Below are 21883 nucleotides of genomic sequence, written 5' to 3'. Positions count from 1 at the left end.
ACAACACAAAAATCAGCAACAACAAGAAGAACAAGAAACTTACTAGCGCCACGGGATTTCCGACACTTGATTTGTGTTGTTTGCCCTTTGTTTGGGTCTTGGATCATGAGAGAACCTTGAGAGAGTGTTTTTAGGGTTCTAAGGTCTGAATATACTGAAAAATAATGACTTAAACCGGGGTTGAGATATCTTATATATATCCATATGTCTTAAACCGCCTATGTGGGCCCCATAGAGAGCTGCTTGGCGCATTCTCACGAAAATGTGAATATCTCTCTATTCCGGGATCGTATCGATGAACGGTTTAATGTGTTGGAAACTAGACTCATAGATATTCAATTTGATAGGTAGATCACCCCATAATTCCAAGCACATTGGGAGAAAAATGCAGTAACATTTGACCTAAAGTTTAAGTAAAATTATAAACCTAAGTTGCGACAACTTTTATCGACTTTTGTTTCATAACTCGCTTGACTTCAAGACTTATGATGCGGATATTATATGATTCAAATACATTAAAACAAGACCTCTTGGGACAATTAATCACCTCTAGTGTTACCCGAAAATACGGGTTACAACATCCTTGATTCGTTTAACTTCAAATACTTGTTAACCACTCTTATACACCCTTGTATCGTTTAAGACCAATAGGATTAACTTCTTATCATCTCAAAGATAATCTATTCTTGGATTTACGTCGACTAACTTACGGCGTGATCTAAGGTACGCGAATTTGGGTTGTAACATATTTGGATAAGTTACATGTGACATTACATTGGTTCAAAGAATGGATTTTGAAACATGTACCTTGGGATCAAAACAGCGAAGATGATGCCCTCGCTAACTTGGGATCGTCGGTCGAAGACAACGAGATCAACTCGGGAGAAATTGTACAGCTTATGAGATCAGTGGTGGAAGAAGGCCACGCAGAGATCAACCTAACGAGCCTAACTTGGGACAGGAGGAATAAGTACGTGGAATATCTCAGGACCGAAAAATTACCCTCAGACCCAAAAGAATTGACGGCCCTACATACGAAGGCAGCCTGGTTTAGTTTGTCCGATGATGGAACCTTAGTCAGAAGAACGTTCTATGGCCTGATCACGATATGTTTGGGACCGGGAGATACCGAATATGTTTTGAGGGAAATCTACGAAGGTACCTGTGGAAATCATTTGGGTATCGAATCACTAGTTCAAAAAATAATCAGAGCCGGTTACTACTGGATCGACATGGAAAAAGACGCAAAGGAGTTCGTTCGAAAATGCGATGGATTACAAAGGCATGATCTGATGATTCATCGAGTAGGAGAGCCGCTACATTCGGTCTTGTCACCATGGCTGTTCATGAAATGGGGGATGGACATCATTGGCCCCCTTCCACGAGCACCCGGTAAGGCTCAATTTATTTTATTTATGACAGACTATTTTTCTAAATGGGTGGAAGCAGAGGTATATGGAAAGGTCATAGAAAAAGAAGTCATCGATTTTATATGGGACCACATTATGTGTCGATTCGGAATACCGGCCAAAATTGTGTGCGACAACGGGAAATAGTTTATTGGCAGCGTCCGCAGACTCCGGAGTCCCCTTCTATTATTTTTATGTTGCTTCCTTATTTTTCTTTAGACCTTGATATATAGAGACATTGAGGATAAAATTCTTAGAAGCTTGTGATTTATTTCTATCGGGTTTTGAGAATTGAAATTGTTTGAATTGTAGTTTAATTATTTCATATATTTATTATTATTCCGCATTGATAGTCTTACCTAGTCTTAGAGACTAGGTGCCATCATGACATCCTACGGAGGGAATTTGGGGTCGTGACAAAGGGCCTTCGTGCTATTAGATGAAAGGCGCGAAACCGCCCTTGTCCAGCTGGACGCCCAAAAACAGTGAATCGAAAGATATTACAATCGAAGGGCTAACCTTCGACACTTCAATACAGGGGACTTGGTGCTAAGAAAAGTTACACTAAGCACCCGAAACTCGAACGAAGGGAAATTAGGACCCAACTAGGAAGTACCGTACCAAGTTATCGAGATCACCGAAAAAGGGTCCTACAAGCTCGGAACAATGAACGGCGAGCAATTACCGAATAACTGGAATATCACTCATTTAAAGCAATATTACTGCTAAGGTACGACACAGATTCTTTCTTTTATTTTTACATTTCAAACCAACACTTGCAGGTGACCAACAAGGGATGGTACAATATCCTAGGTCTGAAAGCAGGCATTGCACTCTTTTTCCCTTGAACCGGCTTTGTCCTAAATGGGTTTTCCGATAAGGTTTTTAACGAGACAACAAGTAACTCGTGCTAAATTAGAATTGAAGGTCGGCTATGAACTGGTGACAATAATCACAACATCATTCGAGGCCACTCTTCGGTAAGCCCTGAACACTAGGACAATACCCTCGGATATTGACTTTTACAAGGAAAGAAACTTTGTGATTGAAGGGTCTCGATCAATAGGATTTATTGTAAGGGCCAAACGGTCAAATAAACCGTGCCCACACAGACCGCTCGAGCCCTGGCACAAAACATGTATATATGTACAACTATTGTGCACAAGAATATAAGAGAAGATTCTTCCGTGCACATAAACATCTTGTCCTTTAAACTATTTCTTACATCTTTCAAGAAGCTAAAGCTATTGAGCCCAAGGGCCACCTTAATCCGAGTTAAAATATTCACTCTCACTTGGGGACTGCCACTTTGGCATTGCCCGAATTTAAAGGCTAAGGCCATTCCGGGTTAACAAAGCCCGAGGGCACAAAACTTATTTGGCAATGCTTGAATTTAAAGGCTAAGGCCCTTCCGGGTTAACAAAACCCGAGGGCACAAAGCTTATTTGGCAATGCCCGAATTAAAAGTCTAAGGCCGTTCTGAGTTAATAACACTCGAAGGCATGAAGCTTATTTGGCACTGCCTGAATTAAAAGGCTAAGGTCGTTCCCAGTTAATAACAGTCGAGGGAATGAAGATTATTTGGTATTGCCCGAATTAAAGGCTAAGGCCGTTCCGAGTTAATAACACTCGATGACATGAAGCTTATTTGGCATTTCCCGAATTTAAAGGCTAAGATCGTTCCGAGTTAATAACACTCGAGGGCATGAAGCTTATTTGGCATTACCCGAATTAAAAGGCTATGGTAGTTTCGAGTTAATAACACTCGAGGGAATGAAACTTATTTGGCATTGCCCGAATTAAAAGGCTAAGGCCGTTCCGAGTTAAAAATACTTGAGGGCATGAAACTTATTTGGCATTGCCCGAACTAAAGGCTAAGGCCATTTTCAGGTTAACAAATTTCGAGGTTACAAAAGCTTACGAAAACTTGAACAAAACTCACTCTTGGCGAGTCATATCCTAAAGAATATGAGTTCCCAGACATACCAAATCCTACGATGCCCTAGAGATATATTAATCAAAGGCAAAGCCTGTTCGAACATGACTATTTAATGCTAAGGCATTTCAATCTTTGCAAAAACGTAAAATGAAAAGCAAAGGAAGAACTCGAGAAATTATAAAAAATAGAGAATTTATATTTACAAAGTGTTGTCTTTATAAAGGCCGAGCAACCTCGACACAAAATACTAAGTACAAAAAGAAACAAAATCAAACAGAGGCCGCCTGATCTTGGTCGGAGCCCGCCTCGTTATCTGGATTCCCGGGGTCTTCTCCATTCTCGTACCCGCTTGATTCCTCAGAATCCTCATCCTCTGGATAGGCCAGCTTCCTGGCCTCGACTTCGAGCAATTTGGCATCCTTGATCTCGGCCGATAAGACAAAACCCCGAGGTGAATTTCCTCGAGGGCCTGCCTTCAAGATTGCCACTTTATATGCTTGGCTATATTTTTTGATTGGTCTTGAGCAGCTTTCGCATCAGCCTTGTACGGGGCCACCATTTCAACAGCTTCGGACTTGGCCATGATGATCTTCGACTTGTCTATTTTGAGTTCCTTGACCAGATTATCTTGATCTGAGACGGCCGTACCGAGCCGAGATTGGAGATCATCAACCCGGAGCTGAGCAATCCGATCGAGTTTTTTGCTAGACCTGCGAATTTTGACTATTAGTCACCGAATCAAATTCATCATCACTTACTTCGAAAACTTTACCTGCTCGACCAAGTCAACATGATCCTTCCGAGCCACTTCCAGCTCGGCACAGAGGTTCTTAGTCTCCCCTTTGAGCTGCTCACTAAGAAGTTTAAAGGCGTATCTCTTCTCAGTAAGCTTTCGAACTCCGGCTTCGAGTTGTTTTAGGTCATCCCGGTACCTCAAAAAAGCTTTGTGATGAAGCACCGAAGCCTACGAGCAAGAAGGGAAACACTAAAACATCTACGAAATAATCTAAGTATAAATAAAATATTCACTTAGGAAAACAAGAAGATACTCGGTTCAGCGCCTTTTGCGCTTTATTGAAAAGGCAAGGTACATCTACCTCATTCATCTTAGCTTGATCATCCTCGGTTAGCAGGCACCGAAGATTGCTGGCCACCCCTACGGGGCAGAGAGAACCCGGGCATCCTCCGGAAGTGAAAGAACAATGGTGCGCTTCCGATCAAGATATGCACTCGGGGAAGGGAATCGATCAACTAATTTCGGGTTCGAGGAAGGCCTGCTTGCTTCTGAGGGAGAGATCTTCCTTAGTATCTCTAGATCACCAAATCCAATGGCGTCCTCCGTAGCTATCTATGGACCCCCTCGAGGGGGCGTTCTTTTACAACCTGGGCCTCATTAAACATCGTCTCTGTGAATGAGGGAGAGTCGAAAATCTCTATCAGGCCGAGGCTTCCTATGGGGCTTTTCCAGCATCTCGGGGAGCCTCAACTCCTGCCTCCACCTCGGTCTCCCGACGTGATGAAATTCGATCTCGCCTCCCCCTGGTTCGGAGGCCCCTTGCCCTTCGAGCTGCACGGCAAACTGGCCACGAGATTAAAATATTCTCCTTCCCCCCTCCCCTGCCGAACTCGGCCACTGGTGCTTCCCTTGTGTTTACGAGCCAATCTTTTCTTTAGCCTCTTCTTCTCAGGGCCCGAGGAACTCGAATGCTTTTTCTTTTTCTTCTCTTTATCCTGCCCGAGGCAGGGGGCTCGGTGAAGATATCATCATCACCAGACGGAGGCCTCATTTCAACATCTTTTGGTAAACCTGCAAAAAAGGAGTAAAAGTAAGTTAGAAATCGATAGCGCGAACTTTCGAGGTCAAAGTCACTTAAGGAAACTCTTACCATGAGAATAGGCCTCCCATCGGCCCATTGAGAGCTCGTATCACGAACGCTCGAAATAAGGTCTTTGTTTCAAGTTGCCCTCGACCTATTCCTTGAGACAAGTAACCATATCCGGCATCCGAGCAATAACTGCACCACCGCAAAATATAGATGAGAGGGGAGGGAAAGAAAAGAACATTGAACGAAATCTTAAAAGCAAGATTATACTTACGTTTCATATTCCACTTCTTAGGAAATGGCATATGCTCGCCTGGGATCAAATCTGAGTTCTTCACTCGAATGAAATGAGCCAACCAGCCTCGGTCCCGATCGTCATCGATGTTTTAAAAAAAGGGCCTTAGTGTCCCGACGTGCAAGCTTGATTAATACCCCCTCGGTAGAGACGGGAACTATACATACGCATAAGGTGGTCGATGGTGAAGGGACATCTCTCGACCTTGTTCACAAAAAAGCAGAGAAGAATCACTATCCTCCAGAATGAAGGATGAATCTGATCGAAGGTTATCTCGTACCTCTTACAGAAGGCGATGGTGACCGGATCTAAGGGACATATCGCGAAAGGGTAAGTGTAAGCACATAAAAAAAACCTCCACGTGGATGGTGATCGATTCCTTGGGGGTAGGGACCACTACAAGCTTATCGGCCTAGTTGTAATCCTCCTTGACCTTCTCGAGGACACTGTCGGTGATCGAACATATTGTACCTCGAGACCGGCTCGCACCAATCGGCTTCGGTTTGACACCCCGCAGGTACGAACATCTTTGGAGGGGGTTCTGGTGTCGGTTCTTCAGTAACAGCAGGCGAAACATTCTCAAACGGTCTCGAGGAAGAGGGATTTTGAAGTCTTTTCCATTGCTTCTAAATAGAGGAGAAAAAAAGGTGCTGATAAAAGAGAAGGTGTAATTAGAAGATAACTTATAAAAGCTTTCAGCAAACCAGAAGGGAAGAAGTTTTAAACTTAAGTTTTCAAAAGACCAGAAGATGAGAGTGATGAAGTTTTCTTAAAACACAAAAGCCCAATGTAAAAGTTCTAATGAATATATGAAAGTGGGTATTTATAGTTTTCTCAAATGGAGGTTCGCATCCTGTAGCGGCCGACCGTTAACTGACACACATTTAATACCTTGAAGACTTGGCTGACGAGACATTTCAACTATTCTTGTCACTTACATTATGAATTCGTCGTCATGATTTATCGGAGTGAGAATCGGAAGCTCATATAGTTTCTCATCATTTACTCACCAAATAACAAGGGGATTTGGCGTCATGTTTTTGTCACTTGCATCATGATATATAGAAGTGAGAATCAGAGGCTCGTGTCATTTCTCGTCATCTACTCTCCGAAGAACGAGGGGACTATCTGTATATGGGTAAATCTGAGCTCGATATTCGATCGAGCTTCCGAACTCCGTGATTAGGCCAGGGTCGAAATATCTGTGATCTGGCGAAGTCGAGCTCGAAGATTGATCTGATGCCTAACACCATCAGCCAAGATCGGCACATGGTGATTATGATCGAACCCAAAGCATTGTCAAAGTTAGCCATCAATACCATCAGATTTTCCCTCGAGTTTACCGAAGGTGTAACTGGTCTTGTTTCCAACGGCCTCAAAGAAAGCTTTCCCAACTCATCCGACAGGGGTCCATAATTCTCGCCATTAACCAGTCATTATGACAGAAATCATGAAAAAGGGAACCAACGGTCAGCAAATCAAGGACTTTTGCCTTTTATAGAACAACAAAATAATACCTTAAAAGGTAGATCTCCCCTGATATATAAAGGGGAGTTGACAATTCATTAGGCGATGGTAACATACACTCATAAGCAATACATTACCTTTATACTTATTTCTTTGCTATCTTGGACTCTTGATGTCAATCAAAGTGCTTTCAACTCAAGGGTGGCTTGCATTTTTAAGCTGAAACCATCCAATTCATATGGTTTGCAGTTATTTTATCACTATTTATTTTAATTGCAATCTAATTTATCGCTTTGTATCAAGTTAATTTACATATCCTTATAACGACTAACAAATTCAATTATTATCCGATTTTGAGGGTAAAGAAAGTTATTTGCTAATTACACCTTCTCTTTTATCAGCACCTTCTTTTCTCCTCTATTTAGAAGCAATGGCAAAGAATTCAAAATCTGTTCCTCAAAAAGAAAATCCCTCTTCCTCGAGACTATCTGAGAACATTTCGCCTGCTGATACTGAAGAACCGACACCAGAACCCCCTCCAAAGATGTTTGTACCTGCGGGGTGTGCAACCGGAGCCGATTTTAAGGTTGAGAAAACCTCATCGGTACCGGGTCGGTGCGAGCTGGTCTCGAGGTACATTTGTTCGGTCACTGATAGTGTCCTCAAGAAGGTCAAACAAGATTGCAACTAGGTCGATAAGCTTGTAGCGTTCCTTATCCCCGAGGAATCGATCACCACCCACATGGAGGGGTTTTTTAAGTGTTTACACTTACCCTTTCATGCCGGGTCCCTTAGATCCGGTCATCATCGCCTTCTGTAAGAGGTACAAGGTGACTCTCGGTCAGATTCATCCTTCATTCTGGAGGATAATGATTCTTCTCCGCTTCTTTGTGAGCAAGGTCGATGGATGACCCTTCACCATCGACCACCTTAGCAGTAATGTCGCTCCCATACATAGCCGTTCCTTAGCAGTAATATCGCTTTGAATGAGTTATATTCTAGTTGTTCAGTAATTGCTCGTTGTTCATTGTTCCGAGCTTGTAGGGCCCTTTTTCGGTGATCTCAATAACTTGGTCCGGTCCTTCCCAGTTTCGTCCTAATTTCCCTTCGTTCGGGTTTCGGGTGCTTAGTGTAACTTTTCTTAGCACCAAGTCCCCTGTATTGAAGTGTCGAAGGTTGGCCCTTCGATTGTAATATCTTTCGATTCGCTATTTTTGGGTGGCCAGCCGGACAAGGGCAGCTTCACGCCTTTCATCTAATAGCTCCAGGTCCGTACTCGTAGCCTTATCGTTCGATTCATTTGTTGCATATTAGAATCTGATGCTTGGTTCTCCGACCTCGACTAGTATTAAAGCTTTGGTGCCATAAACCAAAGAAAAAAGGGTGGCCTCAGTACTGGACTTTGAGGTTGTACGGTATGCCCATAAGACCTCAGGTAGAATTTCCTTCCATTTTCCTTTGGCGTCGATCAACCTCTTTCTGAGGTTTTGGATTATGGTTTTATTGGTGGATTCTACTTGTCCATTCCCACTAGGGTGGTAAGGAGTGGATAAGATCCTTTTTATCTTATGGTCTTCGAGAAACTTTCTTACTTTGCTGCCAATAAGCTGTTTCCCGTTGTCGCACACAATCTCGATCGGTATTCCGCATCGACATATAATGTGGTCCCAGATAAAATCAATGACTTATTTTTCTATGACCTTTCCATATGCCTTTGCTTCCACCCATATAGAAAAATAGTCAGTCATAAATAAAATAAATTGAGCCTTACCGGGTGCCCGTGGAAGGGGGCCAACGATGTCCATCCTAAATTTTATGAACGGCCATTGTGACAAGACCGAATGTAGCGGCTTGCCTTTGGCATCCATCACATTTTCGAACGAACTTCTTTGTGTCTTTTTCTATGTCGATCCAGTAGTAATCGGCTCTGATTACTTTTTGAACCAGTGATTCGGCGTTCCACAGGTACCTTCGTGAATTTCCCTCAAAACGTATTCGGTATCTCCCGGTTCCAAACATATCGCGATCAGGCCATAGAATGTTCTTCTGACTAAGGTTCCATCCTCGGACAAACTAAACCGGGCTGCCTTTGTATGTAGGGCCCTCAATTCCTGTGGTTTGCAGTTATTTTATCGCTATTTATTTTAATTGCAATCTAATTTATCGCTTTGTATCAAGTTAATTCACATGTCCTTATAACCACTAACAAATTCAATTATTATTCGATTTTGAGGGTAAAGAAAGTTATTTGCTAAGTACACCTTCTCTTTAATCAGCACTTTGTTTTCTCCTCTATTTAGAAGCAGTGGCAAAGACTTCAAAATCCGTTCCTCAAAAAGAAAATCCCTCTTCCTCGAGACAGTCTGAGAATGTTTCGCCTGCTGTTACTGCAGAACCGACACCAGAACCCCCTCCAAAGATGTTCGTACTTGCGGGGTGTCCAACTGGAGCCGATTGTAAGGTTGAGAAAACCTCCTCGGTACTGGGTCGGTGCGAGCTGGTCTCGAGGTACATATGTTTGGTCACCGACAGTGTCCTTGAGAAGGTCAAGGAGGATTGCAACTGGGCCGATAAGCTTGTAGTGGTCCCTACCCCCCGAGAAATTGATCACCACCCACGTGGAGGGTCTTTTACGTGCTTACACTTACCCTTTCACGCTGGATTCCTTAGATCCGGTCATCATCGCCTTCTGTAAGAGGTACGAGGTGACCCTCGGTCAGATTCATCCTTCATTCTGGAGGATGGTGATTCTTCTCCGCTCTTTGTGAGCAAGGTCGAGGGATGACCCTTCACCATCGACCACCTTATGCGCCTTTATAGCCCCCGGCTCTACCGAGGGGGATTAATCAAACTTGGACGTCGGGCCACTAAGGCCCTTTTTTTGAGCATCGACGAGGATCGGGACTGAGGCTGGTTGACGCATTTCGTTTGAGTGAAGACCTCTGATTTTATCCTAGCCGAGCATATGCCATTTTCTGAGAAGTGAAATATGAAACGTAAGCATAATCTTGCTTTTAAGATTTCATTCGATTTCTTCTCTTTCCCTCCCCTCCCCTCTCATTTATATTTTGCGGTGGTGCAGTTGTTGCTCGGATGCCGGATGCGGTTCCTTGAATCAAGGAATGTATCGAGGGTATCGTGAAACAAAGACCTTATTCTGAGCATTCGTGGGGGGAGTAGTCGAAGGTCCGATGGGAGGCCCGTTCTCATGGTAAGAGTTTCCTTAAGTGACTTTGACCTCGAATGTTCGCATTATTGATTTCTAACTTGCTTTTACTTCTTTTTTTGCAGGTTTACCGAAATATGTTGAGATGAGGCCTCCGTCTAGTGATGACGATATCTTCACCGAGCCCCCTACCTTGGGGCAGGATAAAGAAAATAAAAGGAAAAAGGCTCTGAGTTCCCCGAGCTCTGAGAAGAAGAGGCCAAAGAAACGATTGGCTCGTAAACCCAAGGGAAGCACCAATGGTCGAGCATTATCCCCGAATTCACTCCATCAACCGAGGGACGAGTCCGAGGGGGAAGGAAAAGCTTTTAATCTCGTGGCCAGTATGTCATCGCAGCTTGAAGGGCAAGGGCCTCCGAACCAGGGGGAGGTGACGCCGAATTGCATCACGTCAGGGAGACCGAGGTGGAGGCAGGAGCTGAGGGTCCCCGAGATGTTGGCAAAGCCCCACAGGAAGCACTCGGCCTGATAGAGATTTCCAACTCGCCCTCGTTCATAGAGTCGATGCTTAATGAGGCCTAGGTTGCAAAAGAACGCCTCCTCGAGGGCATAGATCGAACGATCCCTTCTGTGGTTTTTTTGACGGTGTGGATTCGACAGCTATGGAGGACGCTATTGGATTTGGTGATCTATAGATACCAAGGAAGAGCTCTCCCTCAAAAGCAACCGGGCCGTCCTCGAGCCCGAAATTGGTTGATCGATTCCCTGCCTCGAGTGCATATCCTGATTGGAAGCGCACCATTATTTTTTCACTTCTAGAGGATGCCCGTGTTCTCTCCTTCCCCATAGGGGTGGACAACTATCTTTGGTGCCTTGTGACCGAGGATGATCAAGCTAAGATGAACGAGGTGGATGCACCCTGCCTTTTCAATGAAGTGCAACAGGCGCTGAACCGGGTAACTTCTTATTTTCCTAAGTGAATATTTGATTTATACTTAGATTATTTCGCAGATTTTTTGTGTTTCCCTTCTTACTCGTAGGCTTCGGTGCTTCATCATGAGGCTGTTTTGAGGTACCAGGATGACCTGAAACAACTTGAAGCCGGAGTTCGAGAGCTTACTGATAAGAGAGACACCTTTAAACTTCTTAGTGAGCAGCTCGAAGGGGAGACTAAGAACCTCCGTGCTGAGTTGGGAGTGGCCCGCAAGGATCATATTGACTTAGTCTAGCAGGTAAAAGTTTTCAAAGTAAATGATGATGAATTTGATTCAGTGACTGATGGTCAAAATCCGCAGGTCCAACAAAACCTCGATAGAATAAAGAGGCTTTTCGGGAACAACTAATCAAAGCTGAGACCGATGAATGGAGAGGAAAAATGGATCACTTGGCCTCAGATAAAGAGGCTTTTCAGGAACAACTTCAGCAGAAATTCAGCTGAGAGCGGCAAAGGAAAAGGCCGAGGTTCATACAAAAAGGGTTGAGGAGCTCCAATCTCGGCTCAGTTCGGCCGTCTCAGATCGAGATAATCTAGTCAAGGAGCTCAAAACGGCCAAGTCGGAGATCGTCGTGGCCAAGTCCGCCGCTGTTGAAATGGTGGTCCAGTACAAGGCTGATGCCGAAGCTTCTCAAGACCAATAAAAAAAATATAGCCGAGCATATGAAGTGGCAATCTCGAAGGCAGGCCCTCGAGAAAATTCACGCTCGGGGTTTTGACTTATCGGTCGAGATCAAGGATGCCTAAGTGCTTGAAGTCGAGGCCAGGAAGCTGGCCTATCCCGAGGAGGAGGATTCTGAGGAATCAAGCGGGTGCGAGGTTGGAGAAGACCCCGGGAATCCAGATGACGAGGCGGGCTCCGGCCAAGATCAGGAGGCCTCTGTTTGATTTTATTTCTTTTTGTACTTAGTAGTTTGTACATATATACATGTTTTGTTCCATGGTTCGAGCGGTCTGTGTGGGAACGGTTCATTTGACCGTTTGGCCCTTACAATAAATCCTATTGATGGAGACCCTTCAATCACGAAGTTTCTTTCCTTGTTAAAGTCGATATCCGAGGGTATTGCCCCCAGTGTTCGGTACTTACTGAAGAGTGGCCTCGAATACTGTTGTGATTATTGACATCGGTTCGTAGTCGGCCTTCAATTCTAAGTTAGCATGATTTAGTTGTTTCCTCATACAAAACCTTGCTGAAAAACCCATTTGAGACAAAGCCGGTTCAAGGGAAGAAGAGTGCAACGCGTCCTTTCAGACCTAAGATCTCGTATCATCCCTTGTTGGTCACCTACAAGTGTTAGTTTGAAATGTAAAAATAAAAGAAAGAATCGGGGCCGTAACTTAGCAGTAATATCTCTTTAGATGAGTTATATTCCAGTTGTTCGGTAATTGCTCGCCGTTCATTGTTCCGAGCTTGTAGGACCCTTTTCCGGTGATCTCGATAACTTGGTTCGGTCCATCCCAGTTTGGTCCTAATTTCCCTTCGTTCGGATTTCGGGTGCTTGGTGTAAACTTTCTTAGTACCAAGTCCCCTATATTGAAGTGTCGAAGGTTAGACCTTCGATTGTAATATCTTTTGATTTGCTGTTTTTGGGCGGCCAGCCGGACAAGGGCGGCTTCGCGCCTTTCATCTAATAGCTCCAGGCCCGTACTCATAGCCTCATTGTTTGATTCCTTTTTTGCATATCGGAATCTGATACTTGGTTCTCTAACCTCGACTGGTATTAAAGCTTCGATGCCATAAACTAAAGAAAATGGGGTGGCCTCGGTACTAGACTTTGAGGTTGTACGGTATGCCCAAAGGACCTCAGGTAGCATTTCCTTCCATTTTCCTTTGGCATTGATCAACCTCTTTCTGAGATTTTGGATTATGGTTTTATTGGTGGATTCTGCTTGTCCATTCCCACTAGGGTGGTAAGGAGTGGATAAGATCCTTTTGATCTTATGATCTTCGAGAAACTTGCTTACTTTGCTGCCAATAAACTATTTCCCGTTGTCGCACATAATCTCGGCATGTATTCTGAATCGACATATAATGTGATCCCATATAAAATCGATAACTTCTTTTTCTCTGACCTTTTCATATGCATGTTCTTCCATCTATTTAGAAAAATAGTCAGTCATAAATAAAATAAATTGAGCCTTACCGGGTGCTCGTGGAAGGGGCCCAACGATGTCCATCCCCCATTTCATGAACGTCCATAGTGACAATACCGAATATAGCGGCTCTCCTTCTCGATGAATCATCGGAGCATGCCTTTGGCATCCATCGCATTTTCGAATGAACTCCTTTGCGTCTTTTTTCATGTAGATCTAGTAGTAACCGGCTCTGATTATTTTTTGAACCAGTGATTCGGCGCCCGAATGATTTCCACAGGTACCTTCGTGGATTTCCCTCAAAACGTATTCGGTATCTCCCGGTCCTAAACATATCGCGATCGGGCCATCAAACGTTCTTCTGACTAAGATTCCATCCTCAGAAAAACTAAATCGGACTGCCTTCGTACGTAGGGCCCTCGATTCTTTTGGGTCCGAGGGCAGTTTTCCGGTCCTGAGATATTCCACGTATTTATTACTACAGTGCCAAGTTAGGCTCTTTGAGTTTATCTCGACGTGGCCTTGTTCCACCACCAATCTCACAAGCTGTACAATTTCTCCCGAGTTGATCTCGTTGTCTTCGACCGACGATCCCAAGTTAGCGAGGGTATCAGCTTCGTTGTTTTGATCTTGAGGTACATGTTGCAAAGTCCATTCTTTGAACCGATGTAATGTCACTTGTAACTCTCTACATTCGTTCTTCACTGAACTCGAATGTCCCATTAACATGGTTTACCACAAGGAGTAAGTCGCACTTGGCTTCGATCACCTCTGTCCCCAAGCTTTTGGATAATTCAAGGTCTGCAATCATGGCCGTCCGTTAAGAGGGTCCAGATTCCCATGAAAGTACCCGAGTTAATCAATAACTCTCTTTCGACCTCGGGTATTAAGGTCGGTGTAAAGTCGGCCACGAAGTCTGCCAAAATTTGGGACTTAATAGAGGTTATGGGTCAGTATTCAATATCGTAACCACTTACTTCCACAGCCTATTTGGCCAATCGGCCCGAGTGTTCGGGCTTATGTATAACGTTCCTTAACTGGTAAGTTGTTACGACACATATAGGGTGACATTAGAAGTATGGTTTTAGTTTCCTAGAGGCATATAGTAAGGCGAGCGCTAGTTTTTCTAGGTGAGGATACCTAGTTTCGGCCTCACCTAAGGTCCTACTAACAAAATAAATCGAAAATTGTGTACCTCGTTCTTCCCGAACTAGGACTCCACTTACCGCTACCTCATTCTTCACCTAAGATGTTCGTCTGTCTTTGGTGTGTGAAGTAGCAGCGGGCTTGATAAGTACTTCTTTAGTTCCTCCAAAGCTCGTTGGCATTCCGGAGTCCATAAAAAGTTATTCTTCTTTTCCAATAGTGCAAAGAATCGGTGGCTTTTATCGGACGACCTCGAAATAAATCGCCCGAGGGCGTTATGCGCCCGGTTAGCCTTTGCACGGCCTTTACGTTGTCCACGACCGTGATGTCTTCGATGGATTTGATCTTGTCAGGATTGATCTCGATTCCTTAGTTGGATACCATGAACTCGAGGAATTTACCTGATCTGACTCCGAACGCACGTTTTTCCGGGTTCAACTTCATATTATACTTCTTTAATATGCTGAAGGTTTCCTGCAAATGCTTTAAATGGTCCTCTGCTCGCAAGGGCTTAACCAACATATCGTCAATGTAAACCTCCATCGATTTTTCTATTTTTTCCTCAAACATCCGGTTTACCAGGCATTGATAAGTGGCACCGGCATTTTTTTAATCCAAATGGCATCACGTTATAGCAGTACGTGCCATACTTAGTAATGAAGGATGTTTTTTCGTGATCATTCGGGTCCATCATTATTTGGTTGTACCCGGAATAGGCATCGAGAAAATTGAGGGTCTTGTGGCCGGCCGTGGCATCGATCATGCGATCAATGTTGGGCAGAGGGAAAGAGTCTTTGGGACATGCTTTGTTCAGATCCTTATAATCTACACATATTCTTAATTTGTCCCGCTTTTTAGGGACTACCACTATGTTTGCTAACCAATCCGGGTATTTAACCTCCCGAATGGACCTTATTTTAAGGAGTTTAGATACCTCGTCCTTGATGAAAGCAGGTTTGACCTCGGACTGGGGCCTCCTCTTCTGCTTGACCAGATTGATTTTTGGGTCCAGGCTTAGCTTGTGAGTGGTTATCCCCGGTGGGATCCCTGTTATATCAAGATGGGACCAAACGAGACAATCTATGTTAGCTACAAGAAATTGAATGAGTTTTTTCCTGAGCTCGAGAGTTAACCACGTGCCCAAGTATATCTTCCCATTGGGTATATGTTCGACCAATTTAACCGGTCGGGTCGTGGCCAGTATCGGTGACTGCTATTTGGCCTCTTGGTTTGCGCCCAAATTCGGTTCCTTCAATATCGCGAGGGTTGATATTGGAACCACTTCTTCGTCTGCAAATATTTCTTTTGCGGTCGGTTGTTCCCCGTAGATTGTCTTAATCCCACCAGAGTAGGGAATTGTAACACTTAGTGAAGAGTTGAGGGAATTGCCCTCATGTTGTGGATCAATGGCCTTCCGAAAAGGGCGTTGTACCTCGTGTCTCCTTCGATCACATAAAACTTTGCCTCTCGTATGGTTCCAGTGATATTGACCAGTAACGTTATCTCCCCCTTAGTGGTTTCACATGCCATGTTGAACCCGTTTAGAATTCGGACTGTTGGCATGATTTTGTCTTGTAGACCGAGTTGTTCCACGACCTTCGACCGAATTATGTTGGCCGAGCTACCTGGATCAATCAACACTTGTTTAATTCGAGTTTTATTTACGAGTACAGATATCACCAGTGCATCATTGTGAGACTGTATGATCCTTTCTGCATCCTCGTCGTTGAAAGATAAAATTCCTTCCAATATGTAATCTCGAGTTCGTTTCTCCCTAGTGATGGATACTTTGGTGTGTTTCAACATCGGTCCCTATGGGATATTGACTCCACCGATAATCATATTAATGACATGTTGAGGTTCTGTATCTTCTTGTTCTGTCTGTTTGTTAGAATCCATATTCCTGAAATGACTCTTGGCCCGGTCACTCAAGAATTCTCGAAGGTGCCCATTGTTGAATAGTCGGGCTACTTCTTCTCTCAGTTGTCGATAATCTTCCGTTATATGACCGTGAGTCCCATGATATTTGCACATCTGGTTAGTATCCCTTTGAGCTAGATCAGATTGTAGAGTTTGAGGTATTTGGTATCCTTGATGCGCCCGATAGCTGATACAATAGTGGTAGCATCGACATTAAAGTTGTATTCCGATAGTCTCGACGCTTCTTTAGGCCTGATGGACCAGTCGAAGCTATTTTTTGTCATGAGCCCCTGGTTGCTTCGACCTTGATCATTTCTCCTTTTGTTTCTTATGGGGTTTTGCCCGGACCCACTGTTCCTCCGATCTCCATTATATGACAGATATCGATCCCTGTTTGATCTTGGTTCACGATCGATGTCTCTCTTTACTCTGTCGAGGGTTTTGACGGGATAAACAGACTCCAAAGGGGCCCCGAGTTGGTCATATTTGACTATGATTTTCGATTAATACCGGTTATGTACATCGGCCTAGGTAACGGCAGGGTATTCTATCAAATTCTGCTTCAATTGCTGTGAAGCCACTGAGCTTTGAATATTGAGTCCCTGAGTGAAAGCTTGAACAACCTAATTATCAGCGACTGGCGGCAGATCCATTCGTTCCATTTGAAAACGGGACACAAATTCCCTGAGCATCTCGTTATCCTTATGTTTGACTTTGAAAAGGTCCGATTCCCTAGTTTAGACCTTGATGGCACCAGCATGTGCTTTTACAAAAGCGTCTGCAAGCATAGCAAATGAGTCAATAGAATGATGAGGTAAGTTGTGATACCATATCATAGCTCCCTTTGACAGGGTCTCCCCAAATATTTTCAGTAGAACAGACTCGATCTCGTCGTCTTCCACGTCGTTCCCTTTGATGGCACATGTGAAAGGTTATATGCTCATTTGGATCGGACGTTCTATTATACTTAGGTATTTCGGGCATACGGAATTTCGTGGGAGCCGCGCTTGGAGGAATAGGTTTTTGCACGAACTTCCTGGAATCCAGTCCTTTCAATATTAGAGGTGCTCCTGGGATTTGATCTACCCTAGAATTGTAGGTTTCAATCTTTTTGTTGTTCGCTTCAATTTTCTTTTCCCCTGATTCAATCTGCTTTGTCAGCTCCTCGAGCATCTTTACAATCTTAGGGTTAGTACCCGATTATTGTTCATTTGACCTTACCACGATCAGTTCATTTCTGCGGGTGACTTCATGGGGCGGATTGGGTTTAACCCTGCTCGGCGTCTGGCTTTGGCTCTGCAACTGAGCTATCGCCACCTGTTGAGCTTGCAACATTTCGAAGATCATTCGTCAGCTGATCCCATCTTCTTTATTGATTTGTGTGTTTCGAGCTGCCGATCGGGCCCTGCCACATATGTTATTTTTGGGTTCGGTAGGCAAGTTGGCATCGATAACCACATGTGAATTAGCATCAATCGGATCTGCGATCGAAATTCCAACGGGATCAGCGGGTGGCACTACGTTACCGGGCGCTATGTTATTATTCTCACCCTGATAACCGGACTCGTTGTCGATATATAGGCGAGCTAATTGAGAGTTTGGCATTTCTAGCCTGAAATCAAAGACACTTCAAAGAGCAAGTGTAAAGTAGTGTGTGTTATGAATATTTGTATCAAATAACCACTATTATCCTTAGCCCCACAGTGGGCGCCAAACTGTTTACCCTCAAAATCGAATAACAGTTGAATTTGTTAGTGGTTATAAGGACATGTGGATTAACTTGATACAACGCGATAAATTAGATTGTAATTAAAATAAATAGCGATAAAATAACTGCAAACCACAGGAATTGGATGATTTCAGCTTAAAAATGCAAGCCACCCTTGAGTTGAAAGCACTTTGATTGACATCAAGAGTCCAAGATAGCAAAGAAATAAGTCTAACGGTACTGTATTGCTTATGACTGTATGTTACCATCGCCTAATGAATTTTCAAGTCCCCTTTATATATCAGGGGAGATCTACCTTTTAAGGTATTATTTTGTTGTTCTATAAAAGGCAAAAATCCTTGATTTGCTGATAGTTGGTTTCCTTTTCTGTAATTTCTGCCATAATGACTGATTAATGGCGAGAATTACGGACCCCTGTCGGATGAGTTGGCAAAGCTTTCTTCGAGGCCGTTGGAAACAGGACCGGTTACGCCTTCGGTAAACTCGAGGGCAAATCTAATTGTTTCTATGGCTAACTTTGACAATGCTTTGGGTTCAATCATAATCACCATGTGCCGATCTTGGCTGATGGTGTTAGGCGTCAGATCGATCTTCGAGCTCGACTTCGCCCGATCATAAATATTTCGACCCTGGCCTAATCAGGGAGTTCGGAAGCCCGATCGAATATCGAGATCAGTTTTACCCGTATACATTTACCCAAAGACTTGGTTAAACTGAATAAATTGGAAGTGTGAATTAAATTTTGGCCAATTTCGATCGTGATTATCGATCTTTAGTTACGTTCTTGTTGTCTTTTTTACAACAGAAAAACAAAAGGAGAACTAAATTTGGACATGTGTTCCATAATTTACATTATTGTAAGTAAGATTCTTTATTTATAAAAAGCACGCTATAAATAATACTCCCTCCATTTTAATTTATGTGAACCTATTATCTTTTTAGTTTGTGTCAAAAATAATGACCTTTTTCCTTATTTGGAAATAATTTACCTTTATGCAATGATTTATAGCCACACAAAATATATTTGCCTCATTTTACACCACAAGTTTAAAAGTTTTCTCTCTTTTCTTAAATTTCGTGCCCAGTTAAATGGGTTCACATAAATTAAAACGGAGGGAGTAAATGTTTTCACTTCTCAGCACTATCCTTGTTTATTTGTGAGAAGAAAAACTAAACTTGTTCTAATCACACTTTTAATCCCTCAATTATGGTTAAAATCTATTTTTGGTCTTTGTGATATTTTATTGAGCATATTTAACCTTGAGTTAATTAGAGTATGTATTTTCGACCTCCTTAGATAGAAGATACGGAATGGCTCTCTACTATGAGAAATTGAGGGCATCTGCCCTCCATTAAAACTTTGGATTGGGCCTACCCTTCTAGTTAATACATTGGGCAAAAAATATTCCTTTTTCATCCCTTATCCAATAAAAAGTAATTTACTAGTCTTTTTATACTAATTAATGTACCAACCCCCTCCCACTCTATCCAACCTGTCATTTTTTTAAGCAACCTGAACCTATACTTCTTCTTCTATTAACATTTCTTTCCCTCCTTCTTCAAAATCCTAGCCCCTCTTCTAAATTTCCCAAATTTGCTCAAGTGAGTACTATTTTTCCTTTAAATTGAGTAAATTTTGCATTATGTAGAGTTTAGGAGTAAGATTGAAATCATCTTCTTTATTTATTTTTGTCTATTATTGATGAAATGTCTCAATCTTCTAGGTATAAGAGGATGTGCCGTTGTGGAATTACAGCTTTGCATCTCATGTTAAAGACTCCAGAGAATCCTGGAAGACAATTTTCCGGTGTCCAAAACCTGATGTAATAGGCCGTTTGTTTCCTGTAAAATCTTGTGAATTTTGTGTCTGATTTTGAACATATTGTTATGGATGATTTCTTCTGATGTTTATATCTTTTTCTTGCAGAATAAGGGGTTATGTGGTTATTGAAAATGGGATGATAATGAATTTTCTTCAAGAGCTTTAGTTATCATCAATAAAATAAAGAGGCAAAAGGAGGCTCTTGTGAGGAAAACAGATTTTCTGCAGAAAAAATCAGATGATATTCAGATTGAAACCAATGTATTAAAGAAAAGAGTTGCTGCCTTTAAAGCTTCTTCTATTAATTATGATAGAGTAGTTTCAAAGTTGAAGGAAAAACTATTTTGGCAGTGGATTCTCATTCCTATGTTGTTGGGTTACCTTATAGATCTTTAGATTGAAACCAATGTATTAAATGCATTGTTGTTGTTTGATCAATTGTAATGGCATTTGGATGTTTGATGAAGTATAAAGTATGTAATATATTTTCTTGTGGTAGAAAGACATTAGCAATGTTGTTTGAGCCTATAAGAAATGGATTTAACTACTACCAATGTGATGCATTTTCATGTGTATGTATAATTGCAGTGCAATAAAGCTTGACAACATTGCTAATGTCCCCACACATAAATCAAATAGCAAATCCAATCAAGTTCTAATTCTTCCAAGTCAAGATTAACCACGACACTTACCTCTTTTCGCAATCAAATCAATGCTCAACCATGGCTTTTACTTTAGAATTAGCCTCCAACCCAATCAAATCTAGCCAGATATAGTTCAAATAATTCAAAATACGCTTTAGACACTACCCGCGAGTGAAAAGGATTCAATCTTTAATGAAATTGAAAAAGTTAACAAAAATCAACCCCCGAGCCCGCTTGGTCAAAAATCAAGATTCGAATCAAGACCCGATTACTCATTCACCTCTGAGCCCGGTTATGTGATTTGCTCGAAATCCGACCTCAATTTGAGGTCTAAATCTTAGTTTTGCAAAATCTCTAATTTCTACCCAAAACCCCTAATTTCGACCATGAAATTCATAGATTAAGATTAAAAATCAATGGGTGATTATGAAAAATGAGTTAAAATTTACTAAACAATAAAGTTGGGATGAAAATCTTCTCAAAGTCCTCTCTAGTACGAGCTCTAGCTTTCAAAAATGGTGTTGAATGCAATAATTTCGAGTCCAACCAGAACTCACACTTTGAAAATATGACATATAACTAACAATCCCTCAGAGTCTGAAGTACGATCCGCAGATGCTACTCATGCTCCTCTCGACTGCGGGAGTAAACTAAAATATCATTAATGAAGACGATCATAAAAGAATCCAAATAGGGCTTGAACACCCGGTTCATCAAATCCATAGATGCCCATACCGGGTCTGAAAAGTTGTCTTAGGGACATCCGATGCCCTAATCTTCACTTGATGGTAGCCAGATCTCAAATCAATCTTAGAAAGCACCATGACACCTTAAAGCTGATCAAATAAGTCATCAATCCTTGACAACGGATACTTGTTCTTGATAGTGACCTTGTTCAACTGCCGATAATCTATACACATCCTCATCGTTCCGTCCTTCTTCAATAATAAAACAATACCGATGCACCCCAAGGCGAAATACTAGGCCTAATGAATCTCTTGTCAAGCAAATCCTGCAACTGCTCCTTCAATTCTTTCAACTCAACAAGGGTAGAAATAGGTTGAGTGCCCAGAACCAAGTCAATGCAGAAGTCGATATCTCTATCGGGTGGCATCTCCGGCAAATCTATAGGAAACACCTCTAGAAACTCGCGCACAACTGGTACTGAATTCATGGAAGGAACTTCTGTACTAGGATCAAGGATATAGGCCAAATATGCCAGACACCCCTTCTCTACCATTTGCTGAGCCTTCACATATGAAATAATTTTGCTAGTAGAATGGCCAGGAGTCCCCCTCCACTCCAATTGAGGCAACCCCGACATGGCTAATATTACAGTCTTGACGTGACAATCTAAAATAGCGTGATAAGGTGACAACCAATCCATGCCTAAGATCACGTCAAAATCTACCATATTAAGAAGCAGAAGGTCTAT

At 42.6% G+C, this 21883-nt stretch overlaps 1 long non-coding RNA gene across 1 annotated transcript; it reads left to right on the top strand.

The window, feature by feature from the left end:
• The first annotated feature begins 19469 nt into the window (after positions 1–19469).
• LOC104121358 (uncharacterized) lies at positions 19470–20456 on the top strand. Its single transcript, XR_691915.4, has 3 exons — positions 19470–19584; positions 19707–19805; positions 19910–20456. It is a non-coding gene; the product is annotated as an uncharacterized lncRNA (long non-coding RNA).
• The last annotated feature ends 1427 nt before the right edge of the window (positions 20457–21883 follow it).

Source organism: Nicotiana tomentosiformis, chromosome 2, assembly GCF_000390325.3.
Source record: "Nicotiana tomentosiformis chromosome 2, ASM39032v3, whole genome shotgun sequence".
Lineage (NCBI taxonomy): Eukaryota > Viridiplantae > Streptophyta > Magnoliopsida > Solanales > Solanaceae > Nicotiana > Nicotiana tomentosiformis.
Note: the sequence above shows the minus strand (reverse complement) of the source record. Positions and strands in the feature narration are given on the sequence as shown.